This window comes from Euprymna scolopes, chromosome 32 (genome assembly GCF_053919585.1).
Source record: "Euprymna scolopes isolate OS-2025 chromosome 32, ASM5391958v1, whole genome shotgun sequence".
In the NCBI taxonomy this organism is placed as follows: domain Eukaryota; kingdom Metazoa; phylum Mollusca; class Cephalopoda; order Sepiida; family Sepiolidae; genus Euprymna; species Euprymna scolopes.
In genome coordinates, this window is record NC_136513.1 from 79,274,607 (window position 1) to 79,298,111 (window position 23,505).

Sequence of the window (23,505 nt, forward strand, 5' to 3'; positions counted from 1 at the left end):
GTGATACAGCAAAACAGTACTATATGTGGTTGACTATGATGCTCCCTACCTTGGGTTGGGCATATTAGGAAGTGATATACAAACTGTCATTGGCGTATTAAGCGATGCTCTTTGTGCAAACAAATTGAGCTTAGGCATTCGGATGATGTCAAAATACCGTTAATTCACTACCTGCACAGCAGCAGCCATATAGCATAATGGTGAGAAAGCGGCCGAATTTCGATCCTGGCTTGAGGTAATTGCCTGTCTAGCCGCACTGATGAGCTGTGATATTGCGAAACAGTACTGTATGTGGCTGACTATATATATATATATATATATATATATATATATATATATATATATATATATATAATCATTTCAGATTAAATGTATTTAATTTCCACTCATTTTATTCATATTTTTATGAAGTATGCCTTATATTTGTTTTGTTAAATAGCAGAAACCGACCAAACAATTCATCAGAGACAAATGTATGTTCCTTGGAAAACAGTTGGAAAGTTTGCTTTTTGTGTGTGTATGTGTGTTTTTTTTTTTTTTTTTAGATATTTAGCTGGGGGAATATAATCAGTTTAAATTAATTAGATGACATGAGACTCAACATATATACAGCCCTGGTTATAAGAAGTTTATTGTACAAAGGTACAAAGTAACAAATTAGAGATCAGCACTGTATCCGAGTATCAAGATTGGCTTACTCTATCCGGTTGGTTATGATGTCTTACACGTGTTTCATTGTATAGTGGAAACTCACCAAACAACTCATCAGAGGCAAATGTATGTTTCTGGTAAAACAGTTATATGTTTTGCTTTTTCCCACCCACCCCTGGAATATTTGTGTGTGTGTGTGCGTGTGCGTATTAGAGGTGGTTACTCAATGTAATCATTGTAGAATTTGGATTTGTAAGTTTTAGAAGCCAAAACAACATATATAATTTTTTAAAATATTTATTGAAAGTCAACTTAGTTTCAATGATACAATGTCTTCTTCAGTACTAGCAACATTTTATTGATTTATTGCAAACTATTATCCTCATCTTTTTTAGTTGTTGTTCCATGACATTTTGGCCAACTATTTCTCTGGCTTTCGTCAGGTGGTAACCGCGACGGGATAGGAACTCAGAATCTCCTAACTGCAACCTTAGCAATTACTGCCTTCCATAGTTGTTGTCGTCTCACTACATGGTGAGACGACAACAACTGTGGATGCCAGCCTGCAATAAATAAATAAATCAATCAATAAATAATAATCCTCTCAATAATTAATTTCAATTAAATAATATATATAGCAACATTTTTTATTTTTTTATTTTTGCTTCCGTGTGATGTGGTATGGTATTACTGGAAAAAATATACAATGTCTTTCAGCAGTGAATATTTTTTTTAATAATTTGAATAAGAAGGATTACGCTGAATTGCGTGAAATTAGATTGTTCCTTGATATAAGGATGTATGAGTTGTGGTGTATGTATGTGTTGTGAGTTATGTATGTATATGTTGGAATATGTGATTGTTTTTTTTGGTTTTGTTTTTTTGTTATAAAGATTTTTTAAGATCAAATCTTCTCCCTCATTGGATGAATTCTATCATTTCAGCTAATAAACTTGCACCGTCTTCATTTTCCTTCTTGAGTACATACTCGATGTACCTGGCATTGTCCAGTATTAAACGTAACGTTAAATTCCTTAAAAAAAAAAAAAAAAATGAAGTAGAGAGAAACTGAGATATATGCATGCGAGTATTATGTATTTTTAAACAGTTCACTTCTTGCAAGTAAAACAAAAATACTCGAGCTGAGATCGAAACCAAAACCTAAAGACAGTGAGTCAAGTACGATAATAATTAGGCCAGCTTACCATGATCTTTAAAAGGTGTTTTCAAACCTCGTGAATCAGTTGATAGATAAAACTCCAATGATTCCCCCCCCTCCCCAAATATCAATTTTTCAGTTTTGACCCCTTAGCAGCCCTTTTTTTTCCGGATGAAAACTGATTAAAAAGTTTTCCACATGTTAGAATACCCTTTATAGCAAATTTCAAGTCTGTAGCTCAAAAATTCGTTGAGTATATAGGTTGAGAAGTGTCCTCACACTCACATTCTCACTTTTAAAGATATATAAATTATTACAATAATTAGGTTCTATCAAGTTTCTAAATTTTTGAGATGAGGATTGGTTATTTAGATTCTTTGGACTACTATTCTCATCTTGAGTGTTTATTTTTGCAACGTTTTAGTCGATATAACTTCCAACTTTCTTCAGCTGTATCTAGTCGAACTCAGGGAATTTGGACGAAATTTCGAATGTGATAGTTCTCCTGAAGAGGCAGTAGTGTCCAGTCTTTTAGAGCGACTATACAAAAATGTCAGTCCACTATATAATGTCATTGAAGATGAGAGAATATTAATTCATGGCTTGAGATCTGCAGTTTTATTGGGGATGTTGCATAATGTGAATATCAAAGATCCTATGATCACCGTGTAACTTTTTGTTTTGTTTTTAATAAAAAGTTGATTTTTTTTTTTTCACCTTCTTGTGAGAGTTCTCTCTGAAAACTGAAAATATTAGTTTTGCTATGAAGGCTTAAGAGCAATTCATGTGGGAGTTAGAAGATTTTTGCTTCATCAAAGTATGACTTCATGCCCCTCCCCCTACATATGAACTCTGTGTATTTCTGTTAATTGAACCTAACCAGGGTTGTTTAGGAAAGAAGTTGCTGCTTCTCTTTCCATACACCACACATAGGGCCGTGGTCCCTAGGTTGGGTAATTTATTCTGATTTAAACATTTTTACCAGTTGAAATTTGGAGGAAAACAAAAAGCAATTGCCATAGTCTTATTTGATATGCAGTAAACCCTCGCTACTGCGTGGTTTGGTTATCAAGGATCCGCTACTTCACGGGTTTTTCAATATATTAATATTGCGGATATCCACCTTAAAACCATCATAAATCCATAAAAACTGCGATAATCAAATATTTATTTATGTACAATACTGAACTGTAATATTGTACTGAACTGTAGTAGCGTGCTATACAACCTCACAAGTGTTACAATCTTTCTATTATTATTATTAATATTATTAATATAGTAAAGGGTGGATTATAAACATGACATGGATGGTTTTAAACAGCATATAAGCAATTAAATAATGTAAAAATAATGGTTTTGTCTTACTTTACGGATTTTCGAATATCACGGGTGGTCTCGGTCCCTACCCTATCTACTGTGATATTTATGGGAATAATGTATCTCATTATGGGAGGGCGAGTTCTATATCCAAAGCCTGTGTAAAAGTTTGTGACATTTTTATCGTATCCCCGCCCTATGCAAACCCGGACTCCATTTTATTGTACCATCTTTGAACTGAACGGGTTTTTAAATATATTAATATGGCGTACGTATTTGCTTAATTCTCTAGCGTTACAGGTATATTTATATACAGTACTGAACTGTAGTAGCATACTGTACAACCTAACAGATGTTACAATCTTTCTATTAGTATCGATATAGGAAAGGGTGGCTTATAAACATTACAGGGATGGTTTTAAACAGCATATAAACAAAGTAAAAATAATGGTTTTGTCCTACTTTGTGGATTTTCGAATATTATGGGTGGTCTCGGTCCCTATCTACCGTGATATTCGAGGGAATAATGTATTTCAATGTTGAAGAAATTTACTCTGCTTGACAGATTTTATTAACTAGAAAAAAAAAACCCAAAAAAACAAAGATTATTTTATATTGCATTTTAAATATTTAAAATCAAGTGACTTAATATTTCTGTATTTTGGTTTCATCAAAATATAACTTCCTGCCTCCCCCCACTCCACGTATGCGTTCTGTGTCTTTCTCTTAATGTTGATTTCGTTGAACCTAATCAAAGTTTTATTATTGAATTAGTTTTAGAATTATTTTGAAGATTTTTTTTTTTACAGTGATCACCACTTATCAAGGCCCGGAAGCCACTCAGGGATAAGGGTTATTGCAAGTATATTACGTTAGTGTGGAGATTTGATGAAGTGTTTACTTAAGGGGGCGGTTCATTAGGAATTTGTTAACGTTGGACTTGAAGACATCCAAGTTGTAGTCCGGTGGGAAGCAGGCAGACGGAATAGAGTTCCACAGGCGTGCAGTTTTAAGAAAGAAGCTTTGTTCATGGAATCCGCATTTTGATTTAGGCACAGATATAGAGTGGGGGAAATTTTTCACAGTGGATTCGACTAGACGGGTGTTTTTTGTGAAAGACTGGCGAGGGGGGACCAGAGATTGGAGTTCAGACGAGCACCTGCCATGGAAATAACGATAAAACAAGGATAGGCTCGCAACGTCTCTTCTGTAGGAGAGAGGTTGCAGGGTAGAGAAAAGGGCATCCCCCACTAAGCCACGAAGTCTATTTTGTACTCTGTCAAGGCAGGATAGGCTGTTTTTAGATGAGTAAATTGTATAATTTTTTATTTAATTATTTGGACTATTATCCTAATCTTCTAAATGTTGTTTTGTTACAATGTTTCGGCTAATTATTCCTCTGGCCTTCACCAGGTTAGCTATGACAACAGCTATTGAAGGCAGCAGTTGTTGTGGATGTAGTCGGAAGATTCGACATCTCTATCCTGTCGTGGTTAACCTGACGAAGGCCAAAGGAATAATTGGCCAAAACTCATGAAAACAACTAAAAGATGAGGATAATAGTCCAAATAATGTAAAAAAAAAAAAAAAAAAAAAAAAATTTGTAACTTATCAAAGTTGTTTCGGAAAGAAGTTGCTGCCCTCCCCACCTCTTTCTCTGTCTCTCTCCATATACCACACTCGTAGGGCCGTAGCCCCAGGCTGGGAAAATTTTTTTTTTTTTTTTTTTTCCTTTATCTATTTTTTCTTTTGGCTACTCTCCCTAGAAGATGCAGAGGGAATTCTGCCCTTCCCTGTCTCACTGGCACGATATCTAATATCCGATGGAAAGAGTCACGCCTGTTAGTCATGTCAGATTCTGAATGAAAGCTTTGACCTTTAGTTTGAATCCAATTTGCCGCTAGATTAATATTTCTTTCAAATACCTGGAGGACTGTTTACTGATTTCCATGAAACTGATTAGTATCCGCCAAGGGGTCGTTAAGCCTTATAGCATGTCGTAACCACAAATTGTTCCATGTTTGAATGCATGAGTTATATGCTTCCCTGCTTGTAACGGCCATACATGCTGGTTATTTTGATCCCAGTACCACGCGATATGTTGATCCGCTTATGTTAGTTTCAGAGAAATTACTGGGACCAATAAAGTCTCGTTGCACATAAGACCACTGAGAGTCAAGCAGAGGGGTTATATATGACATGTCACCCTTCCCGTCTAAAATATTTATTAATTAAAAAAAAAAAATGTTCAATTTTTTATTTTTTTTAATAAAATGTCTATTTTTTTTTAACAAGGGGATCACTACTTGTCAAGACCTAGATGCCACTTAAGGATAAGGGTTAAGGCATGTAAGGTGCTCAGTGAGAAAACGACATGATGATCAGTACTTGTGGAAATTAGATAGAATTGTATTTAAGAGGAGAGCTCAACAAGAAGTCATTGAGCCATCAAAAAGTTACTTGTGGATTTAAGAACGACGATGTTGTAGTCAGCTAGAAAGCAGACCCATGGTACAGAGTTCTACAGGTGGGCAGATCTAGGAAATAAATTGTTTGTGGAATATGTGCCTAGATTAAAGCACAGATGGAGAGTGGGAGAAAATGGTTGACGGTGGTTACAGCTAAATGAATGTTAATGCAAATGTTCTACTAGGACGATCATAGATTGAAGCTCAGTTGAGCACTTGCCATGAAAATAACAATAGAACAGAGGTAGACTAGCGATGTCTTTTCTGTGGAAAAGCAGTTGCAAGGTGGGGAAAAAAAAGGACATTACCTACGTTTTGAAACTGGTTTTGAACCCATGTCAAGGCGAGAAAGGATATTCTGAGCAGCTCCTCCCCAAATGTAGCAACAGTACTCCATTTCATTTTAGGACGTATTTGGCTCTTATACTGGTAGAATATTGTCAAGAGTTAGATACCTACTGGAGCAATAGCTCAAACAAAGCATGAAGCCACTTAATGTGAGGAACTAAAAACAAACACTTGTTGTAAAATTACACTTCACTTTTTTAGCCAATTCTCTACATGTCTGATGGCCATCTTCCTTCAAAAGAACCCTGAGTTGGTCTTCGTCTATTTTGATTTGTCTTCCAGAACGAGGAACATCATTGAGGTCCAAATTACCGAGCTTGAATCTGGTAAACTAATCTCAAACAGTTCTCTCAGCTATAGAGTTTTCTCCATATACGGCAGAAATATTCATGATCACTTCACTTGCTTTTTGACCTCGATTTAAAGGCGAAAATAAGGTGCCGAAAATATGATTTTTTTTATCGACTTGACGATCCATTTGACGGCTCTGTAAAATAGGAAAAAAATTGAGCAAAAAAACAATGACCATTACCTTGTAGAACAGAATATGTGCTTTCTAATGATATATAACAATTTGCCAAATATCAAAACATGTTTTAGGACAAAAATCCTTTTATGAAACTTATGCAACAACCTGATTGATAAGGCTTTGAGGGTCCTGGATATGACCTGAAACTATATCCGATGGTAAGGTCCCAGCTTGCAGGCTTTGAGGAGTGTGGAGCCACCCTTTAATTGCCATTGCTTCCTGGACCACTCTGACCCAGAGTGGTAGTACCTGTTAGGGCCCCAACTATGCGTTAACTAGAAACCGATTGGAAAAAATAAAAACAAAAAGAAAACAAATATATTCTATTAAAAATTTTTTTCTTCAAATCACTAGATTCGGCATTAAATAATGAACCTGAAAAGAGTTAATATGCCGTAAAACAAGAACAACCAATTAACGTATCTGAGACGAATATATGAAAGGTCATGTTCATTCATGGGAGTTTATGATTCTATTGAAAGTAAATGCCTCCTATTTTTATTCCGACTAAATGGATCAGTGGGGTTTTCAAATTGCATTCATGACCTGAAATTTTCATTGTGCTGTTGCAGATATTGACAGTGTGAGACTCTAAAAAAGCCATTCCTGTCATGGATGTGTGTCAAAATTCCTGGCAAAAGTGCATTAAGAATGATGGTGATTATGCAGAAGAATAAATTCTGAAGGTAGTTCGTTTTAATGGTACCATTCCCGTTTTCGTAGTTCTTCAACTTTTGGAGTTAAAAAAAAATAGAAGGCTTTACTTTCGTAACCACCCTCATACACAGGTAAGACTCTGAGACAAATAAGAGGTCAAATGTATTAATGGGAACTAATGATTCCTGTTAAAAGTTAGCAGTCTCTGATTGGCTGATAGAGAATCAGCTTCTTGGATCGAACAAGATGAAACATTTATCAATCATTATTTGTTAATGACTTATATCTCTTTCATCTTCAACTCCATAACCTTTCAGTGCAATTTCATCGAATCATTAAGTAATGCTATCTTATATTTACTAATTTTCTTTTGCCCCCCCCCCCACCCTTGTAAATTCACCCTTGTCCGTTCATCTGTCTGCACTTTTTTCAATAACTATGCCTTGAAATTTTGCGCAAACATTAAACATGATATGAGTAAAAAGTAACAGAATGGATTTTCTGGGAAAACTCTGGTTGCTCCTCTAGGGGTGCCTTTCGGGTTAAAATGGCTAAAACTGACACTTTTGTGCTTATCAAAAAAAACTGATGCCTTGGAGTTTTATAAAACTTTCTGAAAAGTTGTAACTAACTAATGTCTATATGATTTTGTTTGTCTATACTTCGTGATAACTCTTGGCTCTTTTACGGCTAATAAAAACACTCCATTTTTAGGACTATTTTACCATATTTGTCCAAACATTTTCTGTGTATATCTATTTAAAAGTTTTGCATGGTGCTGAACTCAAATTTAAATATGTTAAGGCCTTGGGGACTTTTGGGGCTAAATGGAGGGGCTGGCAAATGATGGACTTAGTCTTTTTTTTTTTTTTTTTTTTTTTTTTGCATGGTGCAGAACTCAAATTTACATATGTTAAGACCTAAAACTGCAGTGTTTCTTCATTTTCACCAAGATTTGGCGTCCCCTTGGGACTTTTGGAGCTGAAGTCGGCGGGGGGAGGGGGCAATACTGAACTTAGTCATTTTATTTATGCCTCATTCAGTGTGCACTCAGGGGGGAACCATGCATGCTTCACTTGTTTTTGTTTGTTTTTGGTTTTTTTTTTTTATATCGGTCAAATTTACTTGACACAAAATAGCAAAATGCAATATGCCATACAATCTTTCATGTTTCATTCCCTGAATGAAATCGTCAGGCTGATTGGCTAGTAATCACTTGAAACTCATTTATTCCATGAAAGAAACGAACATTTTCTACTGAGTAAGAATTCAAATCAAATTTATGACAAAATTCTCACAACTCTGACCTTGTTCAATTGTTGAACTCTGGTTTGTCTGGGAATTTTGCATTTCTAGTTTATTTAATGCACAGAGATAGCTGCCCTGGTTCAGTCGGCCGTGACTGTGGAAAAGTCTTAAGTAACCCGTAATCACATCTGTATTATTGTATATCCTGAGGATTGAAGTTTACCCTTCAAATGGTAGCCACTTTGAACTGATTATAAACTTAGCACTTTTATCCATTGCACTACAAATTGATTGTTAAATGCTTGTCACATCTCGACTGTTGAAATTCAAGCTCATTAATAAAAATTGATTATCTTTCTTTTAGTTAGATAAAAATAGAAATTACTTCATTAATTATTGATTTTAATATTCATTGGATATGACAATTAAAAAAACAGTCTGTCATTGTAACGTAGCACTTTTATCTATTCCACTGAGAATGCAAAATCAAATTTTTTTTTTTTTTTTTTTTTTTTTAAACAAAAAAAATAAAGCAAGATGCAACAAGCCATAGAGACCTTCATGTTTCATTCCCCAAAGCAAATTTCCAGGCTAAACAAATTTTATAAGATACATTTTTAGACATTCACCTGAAAAGAATAAAAACAGTGTGCTCTATCACTTTATATAGATCAGACCACCAATTAACTGGTGAAGAAAAAAGACAAAATTGCAAATAAAGTTAAACGTTTTCATTCTTTGTTCATTCTTCTATAACTCCGGCAGCTGGTTGTCTTCTATGTGAGCAGTCTTATATGAACGTAAATGCCTTATTCTGTGAAAGGGAAATTTATCTTCTCCCTGTGGTGAGATGATGTGACACAAGAGTCGGAAAATGGAATTGAAGAGCCAGCGCCCTAGAAGACAAGCAAAACAAATGCCTGGCTAACCTTAGGGACATCTCAACAATAAACTAACCCCTTTTCAAAGGGAAAAAGCAACACCTGGGAGGGTGGACCTCCTACAACTGTAATAAAGAACTCGCAATATACCAGCCAACAAGGAAAACCCCAATTTCAGTAATGGCCTAGATTTTGTTGACAATCTGAATGAGGATTGAACTTGTGCATGAATTCTTTTTGCGGACTGTTATCCTCATCTTCACGGTTGTTGTTTCACCATGTTTCAGCTAACTCATCATCCGGCCTTCTTCAGGTGATTAACCACAAATGATTAATGCTGAGTCTTGTAACTTATTCTCAGTAACTACTGCCTTCCATAGTTGTCTCATCACTTTGGGTCTGTTAAGAATAGAGGCGTTGCGTCTCTACAGTTTCAGGTGAGCAGTGTCTAAAGGTAGTGGTTTCAATCCTACTCAAGCAGGCCAGAGGATTAGTTGGCCAAAATGAGGTATGGAAGGTAGTAATTATTATTATGGTGGTAAGTTACAAGTTTCAATATTCCTATCTCATCACTGTTAATCACCTTAAGAAGGCCAGAGGATGAATTGGTCGGAACGTGGTGAAACAACCACTATGAAAATAACAGTCCGCAAAAAAAATGAATGCACAAATTATGAAGCCTCATTACAAAGGATTCCAAAAATAATTTTTTTTTTTTTTTAAATGGGGGTAGAACTTGCTTTCAAATAAGACAACAGCTCAAAGGGAGTACTATTGTTTATGAATAGGTACTATGTTGGCTATCACTTCATTGCTATGTTAGCCTGTAATGCAACAATGTTAACTGCATGAACACTAAAACCGGAGATTACCTTCGACAGTCAATGAAAATTAAAACAAGTTTTTATTTGTGCGTTTATTTGCTCTCTGGCTCCAGCAACCGGCCGGTTCCTAAATGAGCAATCTCATGGAAACATGAATCCCTTGTTCCTAATTCTAAACGTCTTACGCAGCTTTAAGACAGCACATACTTTCAAATGAGATAGAACAGTTGAAAGGGGGGAACTATTGTTTATCACAATAGAAAAATGCAAGCATGAAAAGTAATATGGTTAAGCTTAAACATGGAAAAGTAAAGGACTGGTTGTTAAAACTGGAAAAAAGGGACAAGATATTCTAGTAAAAAATGTTACAAATTGAATTAAAAAAAAAATTCTTAATGCTGCAATATTTAAAGTTATAAATTTATTATATTTTATTTACTAGAATATCTTGTCCTTTTCTTTTCCCGTTTTAACAACTAGTCCTTTACTTTTCTATGTTTAAGCTTAAGCATAGTACTTTTCATGCTCACATTTTTTTCTATCGTAATCCATGATTTTTCCAGGCTTCCAGTAAATTCACTTGTTCTTTGTTTAATTTCAGTCTTATTTTTTTGCACCCCCCCTCCCTAAACATAACCTACGCACATGTAATAACAATGTACGGCACTCGATTGCTTTCAATAAAATCTCCCCAATTATCTCCCTTTCATTCTTTGTTTCACTTGTTACTTTTCTTTTCTGCTAGAACGGTGAATTAGTAGCAACAGTAGTCGCTGAAGCGACGTGATTGATATTGAAACCAGTCATAAAGAACGTTGCTCACCTCCTTACGAATTTTTACGATTTTGAACACCAGTAAATTCATCATAACTTTTGTTTTACTGAACGAAAATTAAAAGAATTTTTTTTCACAATATAGCTGAGAAGGCCGTCTATAAATGAGTGAGGAGTAAAGCTTAAAAGCAGTTCTAAATGACTAAAACTGCCACTTAACCATAGATTCAAACACGGTAGTACTTGAATGATATTAGACGATTGAAGTTAAGCAATGTTAAGCACGGTAAGTATCAGATGGGTGACCGTTTGGGAATACCAGGCACTGTATATAGAATAACGTTGATACCTTTCTGCAAGAAGTGCAAAAACCTAACCTCTTCTGCAACCAGGATATACATGCGACGAGGGACTGCTTGTAAATTTGATATTTCCTAGATACTTCCTCTTTTGGTGGAAGTTGCTTCAATCCCCCTAGGATGAGTGCTGCTTGTGTGTGTACATGTTAGGGTCATTCCTTCTAAAGGCTAAAGTAAGGCCTCCTAATTTTTTTTTTTTTTAATTTTAACAAAAAGTTGAAGAACTATGAAGACTGGCATAGTACCATTAAAATGAGTAACGTTTTGTGCTTCAGAATATATTTTTCTACATAGTCACCACTATTTTCGATGTATCTTTGCCAGCTGATGACTGTGCAATGGCATCTGAAGCGTTCTTTGTCATACAAGGGTTGCCTTTTTTTTTATTTATTTTTTTAATTTAAAAAGTTAAAGAGCTATGAAGACGGGAGTGGTGCTACTAAAACAAGTAACCTTTTGTGCTCCAGAATTTATTTTTCTACATAGTCACTACCATTCGCAATGCACTTTTGCCAGGAATTCAATGACATAGCTCTGCTTCTGACACATGTCCATAACAAGGGTCGTTTTCTTAGTCTTACACTATCAATATCTGTAACAAAGATAAAATTTTCAGGTCATGAATGCAGAAGTTCAGTCATCATGCCAATGTAATTTGCAATTCCCATCTCTTCCATTCAGGCGAAATAAAAAGTAGGAGGCATTACTTTCGGAACGCTCTTCATATATACAATGTTTGTTTTTGTTTTTTAGTGTTATAGAGGCGCCAAACTTAAAATTAAAATAAAACACAGAAAAATATTTTTAGAATACTAATATGTGGTTTATTCCAAAGATTAATTGACATAAGTAATAATTTCAATACAATTTGGGGCATATGGCCCCGCAGCTCAAATACGTATTGTGAAATCTAAATTTTAATCCAAATTCTGTTTATTATATTCAGATGTATTTCAGCAATAACGTGCAGTATGTTGTATTCCAAGTGGTCTATTGTGTCTGACCGATTAGCATAGACATATGACTTTACATATCCATAAAAAAAATAATCTGATGGGGTTAAATTGCATAAACGAGATGGTCAATTTCGTAAAATTATTCATCAAATGTAAACTGCCCGTATCATTTGTATGATGCTCCGGTGTCAGTTTCTTTCTGATGAATTGTCAACCCAAGTTAAAATCAAAATAACTGATAGTTGCCAAATCTGCAATTAAAGAAAATAGAATTGTCGGTTTAAAATTTCTTGCCTTACTATCTATCTATATATATATATATATCTCCACAGGCACTGTTTAGCTGTATCACAGCTTTTCAATACGGCTAGGAACTACCTACCAGGATTGAAACTCTACTGCCTAGTTGACGGCGCTTCGAATCGTTACACTATTGCTTGCTGCTAAGATAGGTATGTGAAATTACAGTTAAAAAAGTGTCCAAACCCCTAAGCTCCATATGTTTATACATTGCTTTATACGCTAGTGGCAGCTTGTTATTTCATACTCAAATATGCTTAACCCAAGTTAGGGAGCATTTATAGTCCTCCACAGGCACTATTTTACTGTAGTCAGCCACTATGATCGTCATCGTTATATTTGGTTTTATCGTCTGTTTTATGTGCTAGCATTCATTGGAAAGCTTTAAAAAATTGACTTTCAAACCAATCTATCTCTGGCTGGGTCTTTATTTATTCCTCTTTCCCTTAGTTACATTGTTATCACTTTTATGTTTTCCGTGGTCTTTCTCCTCTTAATGGAACCTGCTACCTCAACTGTTCTATCTCAAGAAATTATTTTATTGTCGCCATACTATTAAAGTTTACTCTTCTCACATCTCCATTCGATACATGTCTTCAACTCTCACTGGCCAGGTTTCACTTTCATGCATAACGCGATCCTTGGACCGCTATTATTCCTAGTATTCATAAACAACCTCCCCGATAATATTGTGTCCGAGATGGGTATATTTGCTAATGATACAACATTCTATAACATGCATGAGGTAAGAACGGATGTACACAAAGGCCACGGAAAACATAAAAGTGATAACAATGTAACTAAGGGAAAGAGAAATAAATAAAGACCTAGCCAGAGATAGATTGGTTTGAAAGTCAATTTTTTAAAGCTTTCCAATGAATGCTAGCACGTAAAACAGACGATAAAATCAAATATAACGATGACGATCATAGCGGCTGACTACAGCAAAATAGTGTCTGTGGAGGAATATAAATGCTCCCTATCTTGGGTTAAGCATATTTGGGTATGAAATAACAAGCTGCCACTAGCGTATAAAGTATAAACATATGGAGCTTAGGCGTTTGGACACTTTTTTAACACTGTAATTTCACATACTTATCTTAGCAGCAGGCAATAGTGTAACGATTCGAAGCGCCGTCACCTAGGCAGTAGAGTTTCAATCCTGGTAGGTAGTTCCTAGTATAGCTGTATTGAAGAGCTGTGATGCAGCTGAACAGTGCCTGTGGAGATTATATATATATATAGAGAGAGAGAGAGATAGTAAGGCAAGAAACTTTAAACCGATAATTCTATTTTCTTTAATTACAGATTTGGCAACTATCAGTTATTTTGACATGGCAGAATCATTAGAAAACGACCTTTAGTTGGTAGTGGAATGGGGCTGCAAGTGGATGGCAACATTTAATGCTAGTAAGACTAAGCTGCTCTCCTTTAACAATTAGAAAAATCCTCTCCAACCACCGATATCTATAACAAATAACACCCTACCTGAGAATTCTTCCTTCAAACTCCTTGGCCTAACATTAACGGGCAATATGAACTGGAACAAATACATTGAGGATATTGTGAAAGCTGCTACAAAGAAGGTGGGTTCTCTTTATCAAGCTAGAAGACTACTCACACCTGAATATCCTGTACCTTTACAAGGTTACCCATTGCTCATGCATGGAGTATTGTTGCCACATCTGGGTTGGTGCATCTTGGATAGGGTCCAGAAAAGAGTTTTCACTCTAATAGGTCCCACTTTGTCTACCAGGCTCCAACCCCTGTCCCATCACTGCAGTTTTGCATCTCTGTGCCTGTTTTACAAGTATTTTAATGGAATGTACTCTGAACTTGTTGCACTTGTGCCTCCGCGATGTACATATCTCCGACAAACCTGCTTAGCAATAAAATCTCACCCCTTCACTGTTGAGGTTCCTAAATGCTAGGAAGCTTTCTAATAGTTTCTTCCCTTTAACAGCTAGACTTTGGAATTCCCTTCCTGCTATTTGCTTACCTGACTACTGATATGCAGAAGTTTAAATGTAACGTAAACCAACATCTTGTTAATCTTTCCTATGCATGGTTCCAAATGTTAATGTAGACATTGGTTACCTCCCTTGCTTCAGTTACATGGTTACCTCCCTTGCTTGTGGTGATATAAATAGGAGTCGGCCATCTTGGTTTAGTCAGTTCGTTCGTACAGTTTAGACAGACTACAAGTGTCTCAACAAATGGTAGCAGAGATATCCCTCTGTGTGCGACAAAACGAAAAAAAAAAAAAAAAAAAAAAAAAAATTTTTTTTTTTTGTACAGCTTGTCTGTAGCACTAGACAGATCGGATAGCGGATATGGCAACTTCGAACAAACAACCTCCATTGTTGGAGGGGGAGGATGTTTACGAGAACTGGAAACAAGACGTTGAAATGTGGTCGTTGTTCACGGATCTTTTTGAGGAAAAAAAAAGGGCCAGCAGTGTTTTTGACGCTACCACCGAATATTAGAGAATGTGTCCGTGAATTGCCAACAAGTGACATCGGCGGACGAGATGGCTTGAAGATCTTAATAAAGAAACTGGATGACATATATTTAAAGGATGAACACACGCGCGCTTACATGACTTTTAAGGAATTTTACACTTATAAAAGATCGTCAGGTACCAGTATAAATGACTTTCTTGTTCGTTATGAGTTTTTGTACCAAAGATTAAAAAAATTCTACATTATTCTACCGGAAGGAGTGCAAGCTTTTCTTGTTTTGAACGCGGTTAACATATCGGAAGAGAACGAAAAATTAGCGCGGACAACGTGTTCTGTTTTGACGTATCAAAACATGAAGGAATCGATAAAGAAAGTATTTGGTGACATTTATCGCGATGAAAATGTACCGGCAGTGAAATCAGAGCCCGAAATCGTCAACTATAATTATTCTAAACCGGGTAACAACAAAAGGCGTTTTCGTCGAGGACAATCTAATCCATGTGACCGAAGTGGAAACGTGTTGTTGTGTTACAAATGTCAGTCTCCGAACCATCTAATTAGAGAGTGTCCTAGAAATACGCCCAGGTTTACGGAAGCGACAGAACAAATACACATTACGTTGTTCATTCAAGAAAATATTTATTTGAACAGTACAAATGAAAAAATCTCAAATCTTGTAAAGGAAACATTTGGAATGGCAGTCTTGGATTCTGCTTGTACTCGCACACTGGCTGGCGAAGTGTGGCTTGATGTTTATTTAGATACTTTAAATGAAAGTGACCTGCAACTAGTGAAGTATACGAACTCAGACCGGAGTTTTTGTTTTGGTGATGGAGTGGCTGTCACAGCAATTAAAGTTGCTAAATTTCCGGTTACACTCGGAGGTATAAGAGTTTATATCGAAGCAGATATTGTGAAAAACGACTTGCCTCTTCTATTAAGTCACAAATCAATGAAGACAGCAGGAATAGTGCTAGATTTCCGGAAAGATATGTGCTGGATTTTTGATAAATGTATTGAACTAAAGACCACAACTTCAGGGCACTATTGTCTCCCCTTAACAAATAAGTTGTTGGATCATAGTGGTACTAAGAACATTGTATTACATGTTCAGAATTTTGGTCAGTGTTCTTTCACAGAAAAAAAAAAAAAAAGCAGAAAAACTTCATCGACAGTTTGCTCATGCCTCGAAGGAAAAACTTGTTTCCTTGGTTAAAAAAAGTGGCAAATTCAATGACAAGGAATTTATAAAGGCGATTGAGGAGGTTTGTGAAAACTGTCAAATTTGCCTTAGATTTAAAAAAGCTTCACTGCGACCGGTTGTGGGATTGCCTCTTGGCAATAGATTTAATCACACAGTTTGCATGGATTTGAAAGAGTTCATCCACAATGAGGTGTGGATACTACATCTCATTGATGCCGCTACCAGGTATTCAGCGGCAACATTGATCAAAACAAAGAAGAAGGAGGAGATCATCAAAAACATCTTTATGATGTGGATTACCTATTTCGGATCTCCTGTTCGTTTTCTGAGTGATAATGGGGGTGAATTCAACAACGAACACTATAGACAGATGAATGAAAAACTCAACATAGAGACCTGTACTACTGCCGCAGAAAGTCCATTCAGCAACGGTACTGTAGAACGTCATAATTTGATAGTTGCTGAGGCAATGAAAAAAACAATTGACGATGAGAAGTGTGAACCTGAAATTGCCTTGGCATGGGCTATTTGTGCAAAAAATGCCCTCCTCAATTACTCTGGACACAGTCCAAATGAACTTGTATTCGGTTTCAATGTAAATACACCCTCAATTCTGACAGACCAGTTACCTGCTATGGAGTCCTCTACTACAAGTGACATGGTGAGAAAAAATTTAAATGCTCTCCATAGTGCAAGGAGAAACTTTTTGGAAGCTGAGTCCAGTGAGAGAATTAGGAGAGCTCTCAGGTCTAATGTCAGAACTTATGCTGATGAAGATTATGCTACCGGAGACCAAATCTATTATCGGAGGCAGGGTTTTAAAGGATGGCGTGGTCCAGCAAAAGTGTTAGGCAGAGAAGGCCAGTTTGTCTTAATCAGACATGGCGGAGCATTTTATAGGATGCATCCGTGCCAATTGATGAAAGTGAATAAAAACAACGAAAAAAGAACAAAAAAAGCTGAAATGCTGGGAAACACTACAGAAGGGAAGAATGAATACCTTTCAGTTGAGGAGGAGGAGTTGCAGAATCAAGTGGTAGAAAGTGAAGATATAGACAGAGAAGAAGTTGTTGATAGTTCTACCAGTTTAAGAGATAAGACTGAAAAACCTGGCCGAAATAAGACCATAACTTATAAAATAAATGGAAGTGGGGAGTGGAAGAAAGGAAAGGTTATGTCAGTACAGCCTAAATCAACTGGCAAATATAGTCATTGGATCAATATAGAACCTGAGGATGAAAACGAGGATCAAGTTTGTATCAACTGGAATCATATTGATCATTGGAGAGAAGTGCCCCAATATACTGAACAGGAAAATGTAGTCCTGCTCACCGCTGAACAAGAGCAGTCGAAAGCTGTAATGGATGCCAAGCATAAAGAAATAAAAAACATGAACACCTATGAAGTATTTGAATGTGTGCCATACACAGGTCAAAAAACAATATCCACAAGATGGGTGATTACTGAAAAATTCAAGGATAATCAGAAAACAATGAAAGCTCGCCTTGTAGCACGAGGCTATGAAGAAAATAGTAATCTGAAAACGGACTCCCCAACATGTAGCCGTGAAGCTATGCGAATGGTCATGCTAACCGCATCAATAAAGAATTGGATGCTGAAGACCATAGATTTTACCTCAGCCTTTTTGCAAGGTGGTATTTTAGAGAGAGATGTGTACCTGAGGCCACCATCTGATGTTTGTCCTAAATCTCAAGTGTGGAAATTAAAAAGATGCATCTATGGATTGAATGATGCTCCACGGGCATGGTACAAGAGAGTTACTCAGGCTTTGATTGAATTAAAAGGAGTAGCAAGTGCTTATGATAATGCATTGTTTTTGTGGCATGATATTAAAGGAAATTTGACTGGAATTCTTGCTATGCACGTGGATGATTTTGTTTTCTGTGGAAACACAGAGTTTGAAAGGGATGTGATTGCAACATTGAAAGAAAAATTTAAGGTGGGATCTCATGAAAGTGGAACATTCAAATATGTTGGACTGAATGTTAATCAACAGGAAAATGGGATCACTGTAGAACAAGATCTATATGTATCTTCCATATCTCCAATAGAAATAAGCAAAGGGAGGATACTGAGGAAAAATGATGAACTGAATGAAGAAGAAAAGCATGAGTTGAAGAGACTTGCAGGTCAGATGATGTGGGTTTCAACTCAAACACGCCCTGATATAGCTTTTGATGTGTGTAAAATGAGCAACACTGGAAAGCATCCCAAAGTAAAAGCCTTATTTGAGGCGAATAAAGCCTTATCAAAATTGAAATCCAAGAAGGGTTCTATAACATTTCCAAAATTGGGAAAGCCCTCAGATTTACACATTTTGTGTTATACTGATGCCTCTTATGCCAGTCTGGAAGATGGATCTTCACAGGGTGGTTTTGTTGTCTTTATTGGAGGAAATACTGACAAAATGGCCCCCATGTGTTGGGCGTCAAAGAAATTGGACAGAGTGACAAAAAGCCCATTGGCCTCAGAGACTCTTGCTCTGAATGAGGGAGCTGATGCTGGTGTTTTGACTGCGGTTATGATACAAGAGGTATTTCAGTTATCTAAATTGCCAGACGTTCTCTGCAAGACAGATAATGCATCACTTGTGGAGACATTGAATTCCAACAATCTGGTAAGCGATCGACGATTGAGAATAGATGTAGCAAGGCTGAAGGAAATGAAGAGTAGAGGAGAGATACAGATAGAATGGATCAAGGGTTGTGATCAGGTCTCTGATTGTTTGACCAAGGCAGGAGCTTCGTCTGAGCTTCTAAGGGACTTGTTAAATCAGAAATAAATTATTTACTTGAGGACAGCAGCAATGTTAATGTAGACATTGGTTACCTCCCTTGCTTCAGTTACATGGTTACCTCCCTTGCTTGTGGTGATATAAATAGGAGTCGGCCATCTTGGTTTAGTCAGTTCGTTCGTACAGTTTAGACAGACTACAAGTGTCTCAACACCAAATAGTAGCCCCTTACATCCAAGTGGCGATGTGCCTTGTTAGGGGTGAATGTGAGTAAAAAAAAAATTTTTTTTTAAATCATCACACTGCATACATATATAGACTCTTTCGGTTGCTAATAGTAACACTACAGGTTAGTAATGAACTTATTCCATCTGGTAATATTGCAATATGAACTGAATATTAAAACTGGAGATTAGACTGCGACAGTCAATAAAACGAAAATAAAACGGTTTTATTGTTTCTGTATTGTCTTACATTATTGAATATAGGAATTAATGTCTTTTTTGGTCCACAGACAAAGAAGAGATTGGAATTAGTAATTCACTTCCGTTTGTTTGTTTGAACTTTTCTCAATAACCACGCCTTGGATTTTTGGGGGAAATTTTGCACAAACATTAGTTATGGTGAAAGTAAATTTTTGCCAGAACAGATTTTCCAGGAAACTCTGATTGCCCCCCCCCTTCCTTATAGGGTTAAATTGCCCCAAAATCGTTCATCCGTTCATACTTTTCTCAATAACCACGGCTTGGATTTTTTTAAAAACTTTTGCACAAATATTAGTCATGGTGAAAGTAAATTTTTCACTCGGGAAGGGGAACCTTGCATGCTGCGATTGTTTCACGGGTATTCATTTATTTCTTTATAGAATTCGCTTGAGACAAGGCATGAAGCTAAGGCACTAAAGTAAAAATTAAGGTAAAAAAAAAAAAACAACTAAATTTTAGATAGATTCTAGTCAAGAAAACGGCAATTATTTCCCCTTTGCCAGAAACATCGCTCTTGAATGTTGGAACTAAGGGACAAAATAATAGAAACGAGAATTACGAGGCTGTCGAAAGTGAATCCAAAGTCTTTTTTTTACTATCTTTAAATGCTTAGATATGACAAGCTTTTGGCTACGAACGAACTGTAGTATCTGTTCTCATTATCCTTCATCTTTTTTGTCCTGTCAGTGAAGGAAAAATCCTTCTGGAGTGAGGCAATTTATATTTTTGTTTCAATCCAGTGGCTCCTTTTTGGGAGCTGGATTTTTCACATTAAAAACTGAGTGTGTATCTGTCTCGTGTGGAGGCAAGTAAATAGGTGTAGTCTACTTAGTGGTACTTGTTGCATATAATATAATCTGACTTTGTGAAATATTTTAACTTGATAATGGAATAATATCAATAATTAAGAGAGAAAGAGGAGAGAGGGTACGCAACAGACTGTCTATTATGACATCACAATGTATTTTGACTCTGCAAAATACTTTGATTTTGTAATCCTTGTAAAAACAGGAACAACTGATATCAAAGTTAAGACTGCTTGTTTTCGACTCGAAACGAACCGGAAAACAGTGAGTTGTCTATTCTTTAGAAAGGGTTACGGGAGTTTTGCTAACAAATTAGAAAAAAAAAAAAAAAAAAAAAATTCCCCCGACTCTACAACAATGAAATGATTTTACATAAACAATAAAATGTTTCGAATGATGTGAAAAATTTAAGTAGGACGGACCCTCGAGTAAATGTGGTATTTTGGTGATAGCTAAGAGTAGGATAGATATTTTTTAGTTATGATAATCAAGGATATCAATTTTTCCTCACACTTTTGAACGGCCTTGTGCCTAATATGCTTAAAATGTAATTTTTAAAAAATATTTTCTGCAAATAAAGCTAAGAAATTATATATTTGCAAATTTATACAACGATTACGTAAGCCTCTCCTCTTAGGGGAGGTCTCACAAATCACTGTTGATTAAAATACATGCACATTGAAAGCATACATTTGTTTCGGTACAGATCTCGTTTCGTGATATTACATTGAGAAACCAGTTCATTCATACTCAATACATAAGGACCAAAATGAGACATACGATTGAAGACAAAGAGATGTATTCACCTTGCTTTTTTTCATATTGGTGGCCAGTTGGGTTGGGGGCAAACAGATATTGATAGTTACTGTTTCATCATATCTTATTATCCCGACATCTCTAAAAGCAAAAGTTCACACGTTTGTGGTTTTCCAAACAAAGTGACACCCCCTTCCCCTCTCTCTCTCTCCATCATGTGATATGTGATCCATTTTAAGCACATAAAAAAAGCCAAACTGATATCCAAGTACACTAAGCTGATCCCCTGACTTAATCCCATTTTATGTTATTTTCAGCTGACAAAATGATACTCACTGGAAGAATGCTTCTAATACGGAAAATACTACTCTGACTTTCAAATCGCGTTGCCAAACGCATTCTTCCGGCATTTCTAGAACAATTCCGCAAATAACACCACGCGGAGGCTTCATTAACTTTTTTTCTTCAATTTAAAATTATGGCGAAGAAAAAAAAAAAAAAAAATATATATATATATATATATATATATATAAATTCTGACGAAACTCCGAAATACGTTCGAAAGCCAACTTACAACGCAATAGTATGAAAATAAACAGGTATTTACTTGTTTAAAATATAAATTTAAAGCAAGTAAATACTTATTTTCATACTATTGCGTTGTAAATTGGCTTTCGAATGTATTTCATTTTCAAATTCAATCAACGCTTCTAACGCGAAAAACACCACTCTGCCTTTTTTTTTTTTTTTTTATGTAACAACAGTATTTGTTTTGAAGAGATTGTTCAAATTACAAGGTTCTAAATAAACGTATAAACCGAAGGTAATTACAGACAGATCCTCCGATTTCTTTTAATCTTTATAAGTAAATATTGATGCCGCTCTCTTCCGTTTTTTTTTGTTTTTTTTTTTTTGTTAGTCCAGTCATTCAGAAATGATTCTTTTAAATGGAGATGACTGCATTATCTCCCTTTGTTTGTCTACCCATTCATTATAGTTTCTCTTGACTAAGCTTCCATATAAACGATGTACTTTTTTTTGTCGTTTTTTAAAATTATTTCTTTTTTCATTTATTTAATATATCTTTTTTCTTTCTTTTTTTTTTAGTTTAAATATTTTATTTTATTTATTTATTTTTTTTTTTTTTACCAATTTAATGTTTCAAAGAGAACTTAGCGTTGTAATCAGTGATTAGCTGGACATCGTTTTGATGAAAGGTTTGAACAAGTTTTTATTTCCGCCATCGTTTTAGTAATGCAGTGGCGGCCATAATAAAAATTGTTTTCTTCTTCTCGTCTTTGTTTTATCGACATATAATAATTATTAGTTTTCTTAAAAGAAAGTATTTGATAAGTTCCCACTTATTTATCAGTAACTAGTGGTACGTAACCAGTGTTGCTCGGGATGCAAGAAAGTTATTGGATTCTATAATTTTTATCTGCTTGCGTGTTTTTAAACTTATACAGAAAAAGAAATAAAATGTCCGTTGTGAAGTATATTCTTCAATTTAAAATAAGTCATCCCATTACATTACTTATGATTATTGGGCTAACGTTCTTAACATTGGGAGGTTGCGGGTGTTTATTCTGAAAGCCATTCTTAACATGAGGAGGTTAGGGGTAATACCCCTAAAAAGCAGCTCTTTGCAAGTAAGTCTTTATTTAAAAATTTAACATGGGGAGGTTGGGATGTTTATTCTGAAAGCCATTCTTAACATGAGGAGGTTGGGTCTAATACCCCTAAAAAGCAACTCTTTGCAAGTAAGTCTTTATTTAAAAATGCAATGGCCTAAACAAATGTTGAATCGAATTTTTTTTTTTTTTTTTTTTTCAACAAAAAGTTATAATTGCGATTGTCGAAAAAAAATTTTTCAAAGCAAGCTGGTTGAATTCTTTTTTTAGGGAGACATTACATTCCATTACAGGTATTCAGTAAAAGTAGGGTACTTGTCGTCTGCTGCCAAAACTCGAGCAACATTTGCGCATGCTCCATAAACAACTTTCTTTCATTAACAAACATGGCAGGCAATTCAAAATACTAGAAAATAATATTACACACTGAATGCGTTAATACTAAAAAAAAAAAACTACTAGTCGACGATAAATTTAAAGGCGATATTCGTTCGTAGCAGGCCAGATTACTCCTATATATCCTTAGAAGTCAACATTTTAAAGGTAGGTCTTCAGTTAAAGTTAAGCAATGTTGAGCCTGGCTAGTACCAGAGGGGTGACCTTTTGGGAATTCTAGTCGGCTTATCTTGGCATTTACATGGCATAATCGCATTGACACACTGGTTCTCGTCAGATCACCGAATTTAAGCAACGTTGAGCCTGGTTAGTACCAGATGGGTGATCATTTGGAGATTCTAGGTGCTGTATGAGCTCTCCGCTTATCTCAGCATTTGTTTCCAATCGTCCTGTACACACTTCACTGGCCACTGGTATTAAACAATGTTGACTAAGGAGAGGTGTGGTTGGAGACTGCGCACATGTCACAAAAATTTCATGCGCAGGCACCCCTAATTAGCTAGATCTTTTGCAAATGAATTCCACGGCCCATATATAAC

At 35.8% G+C, this 23,505-nt stretch overlaps 1 protein-coding gene across 1 annotated transcript in view; it reads left to right on the plus strand.

Annotated features, from left to right (window-relative positions):
* Positions 1 to 23,505, plus strand: part of LOC145256176 (protein MON2 homolog) — a 1,437,553-nt gene that overhangs the window by 533,554 nt on the left and 880,494 nt on the right. The window lies entirely within an intron of this gene.